The 3,206-nt window shown below is 46.4% G+C and overlaps 1 non-coding gene across 1 annotated transcript; it reads left to right on the top strand.

Moving 5' to 3' along the window:
• Positions 1–587: 587 nt before the first annotated feature.
• On the top strand, positions 588–660 carry Trnas-gcu (transfer RNA serine (anticodon GCU)). The gene has a single exon. It is a non-coding gene; the product is annotated as a tRNA-Ser (tRNA).
• The last annotated feature ends 2,546 nt before the right edge of the window (positions 661–3,206 follow it).

Raw genomic sequence — 3,206 nt, 5'->3', positions numbered from 1 at the left:
AAAGACGACGTCTCGCGAACTGCGAGCCGTAAAATTGCCTCACCGTGTTCTCCCGGACGGTGGTAGACAGTTTGCGTCCAGGGATGACGACCGCTGTCGGTCAGGCAGGAGCCGCTGATAGTTGAATGAGCAAGTCCTCAGTCTGGCAGGGCATTTGGTGTATCTGTCGTTTTCAGTTCTCACAAGGTCACAAATACACAGTTGTCGTCCGATATTCGAGCTCGCGTGACCTTCTCGGCGCCGTTCTGCGTCCAGTCTATATAAGCAGCGGGTTGTGTGTCAGCCATGCACTGCTCTTGGGCTCTTGAGGGAAGCACTTTTTTAACGCAATAGCCGTAAAGAGCTTGTGTCGCAAATATTTTGGTGTTAGCTTCGACGTCGTGGGTTGTGAGGTAAACTTCAGGGTGTTCTATGCGCGGAAATTCGAAATAGAGAAAAATCAATAATAAAAAAACCTCGGTTCGAGTGGGAACCGAGGATGTATGTATGTATGTATGTATGTATGTATGTATGTATGTATGTATGTATGTATGTATGTATGTATGTATGTATGTACTACTGTTATGTAGTTATTTTCTAGAGGCCCCGCCACGGTGGTCTAGTGGTTATGGCGCTCGGCTGCTGACCCGAAGGTCGCGGGATCGAATCCCGGCCGTGGCGGCTGCATTTTCGATGGAGGCGAAAATGTTTGAGGCCCGTGTACTTAGATTTAGGTGCACGTTAAAGAACCCCAGGTGGTCTAAATTTCCGGAGCCCTCCACTACGGCGTCTCTCATAATCATATCGTGGTTTTGGGACGTTAAACCCCAGATATTATTGAACCACTGTTCCCCTTACTCTTTCCCTGTTTCTAAGACCACATCTAGCCGCGCGTTGTCAAAGCACGTGCTACCCCAGCAATTTCTTCTGCGCTTCTTATTCCGGTTGTTATAAGTTCTTTTTCATTCTTTTTTCTTTTCCTTAGCGAGCATGCCGCCTAACTTTTGAGGCCATTTCCCTTTGCGGGGCACCTACGTCGACGCTCGATGCATGTGTCTGCCAATGGCTTTAAACCTTAAAGACGTGTCCTTCAGATGCTCTTCCGAGTACTGCGTACAGTCCTTATCTTGTGTTGCAAAAGAACGCCGCCCTTTTGTTTTCTTTTGTAGTTGCCTTCACCTGGTCCTTGCTATTCAGATGCGGTTATTTAGGAAATGAAGGAACGACTCCATCTTCTGAAGCCTTGGCGGGATCATAGCTCTGCCGGTTTTCCAAGTTTTGCAACAAGACGGTAAGATGGGCTAGTTGGTGAACATTCATGTTAAAGCACAAAGCTTATAAGCGCACTTAAACGAGGACCGAAGATTTAAGATTTAAGCGCTGGTTCTGTCAAGTTCTTAAAGGGAAGCTGAAGTGGTTTTAGAATTGGGTAAAACTTTTTTGTTAACAAGGACCAACATTATTGTCTACGATGGCGCAATTTTTTTCGCCATTGTGGCAGCAGGAGCCTTAAAATACGCGAAAGAAAAGTTCGTCTTGGTCCGCCCACGCGAACGCGCCGAAAGTGTGGGCGTGGCCAGAACTACGTCATCGTCGGTAGCTTTGGCGGAGCCGCGCAGCACTGTCGTATCTTCAAACCTGGCCTCCGTGGCGAGTTTCGGCTGCGCGCGATGGTGGAACTAATCCCGAAGGCCATGCTTTAACAGTGCTAAGTGTGCCGGTGATGTAGCATACTGACAATGACGTCACCGCGTTCGCTCAGCATCTCAAGAAGCCTTGTGGCTGCAGCCGCTGCTTTTTGCCAAGCAATGTTATTTGCGTTCACTTCTGTGAACTCTTACATTGGTTTTCGACTTCAGCAGCAGGGTTGCCACTGACTTTCGAGTAAATGTCGCCAAACGACGAGCAGAAAGTCGCCAAAAGTCGCCATTTTTTTACGAATTTCGCCAAAAAAGTCGCCATTCTAGATATGTACGGCATATCCTAGTAATAAGAATTTCCACTGATGTATAGCCCCGTAGACTACAGTGCCATTCAAAGCCCTTGAAGTATATTGACATTTCTCAATGCCAGGCGCATCGCCCCTTCACCATGGGAGTGCTTGGTGCACCTGGTTCTCCGACTAGCCGCAAGATGTGCGCGGAGGCGCAAGTATGAAAGGATAAAACGCTCATGATATCCTTCCATCCCTGTCCGCTCGTTTCAAAGGTAAAAGTGTGGTACACCTTAGGCGAAAGCAGCGAAGGCGTTGTTTGTAGACAGATTTACATCCCCTCATATGAAAAAAAGGATTAACAGGTTTATTGAAAGTAGCAAGACAGAATTCTTACAGGTATCGTTCATTAGTGAGTCTTATGCCTTTCAGTGTGAACTAATGTGATACCGGGCGCCACTGTCCCTTTCATATATAATCACTTATATGTACCCGCGTCAATCCAGTGCGTTATAATTGAACAGGTAGACGTTGTAAAATGTTATATAGCAATTGTTTTCATTGCACACGCTCACCGAGAACAGTAGAAAATGCCTGAATAAATAATTTTTTATTGCACGAACACCCGCGTATCCGCCAATCTTCGCTAGACGAGCTCGATTAGGGGATACTGCAGCAGTGAATAAGTCGCCAAACTATTCAGAACAGTTGGAGCTTTGGCGGTACAAATGGCCGGAACACACGACCAACCCGTCATCCATCCCCTTCAGAAGCGAAATTTTAGCGAAGCTCTGAAGCATCGATCTAGATGAATCTAGATGAATTGAGTTAGAAGCATCTAGATTAATTGAGGAGATACACACGAGTTACAGGACGTACATACAGAACGGCGCGCAATGTGCACCTCAAAGCCCAGAAAAATACAGAGAATAGTGCCGCTCATTCGTTGGGAAGGCACTGAGCTTAGGATGCATAACTCAGTGGAGACCTAAGCTGAAAATCGCCAAAAATTCGCCATGTCGCCACTCATAATTTTAGATCGCCACGGGCCTCTCAAATTCGCCAATTTGGCGAAAAGTAGCCACCATTGGCAACCCTGTTCAGCAGGGATCAAATTATGATTTTACACTCCAAAGTCATATCTTTTAAAAAATGCTTCAGCGTCCCTTTAAATCTTCGGTCCTCGTTTTATGTGCGCTTATAAGATTTGTGTTTTCAAGTTTGTTTCGAGCTGGGCTCTTTGCTTCATCGTCCGTTTGGTGGTTGTCGCTTTGCTGCACCTTTCCTCATTATC

Source organism: Rhipicephalus sanguineus, chromosome 6 (assembly GCF_013339695.2).
Source record: "Rhipicephalus sanguineus isolate Rsan-2018 chromosome 6, BIME_Rsan_1.4, whole genome shotgun sequence".
Taxonomy (NCBI): Eukaryota; Metazoa; Arthropoda; class Arachnida; order Ixodida; family Ixodidae; genus Rhipicephalus; species Rhipicephalus sanguineus.
This window is presented reverse-complemented; position numbering and strand designations above follow the sequence as displayed.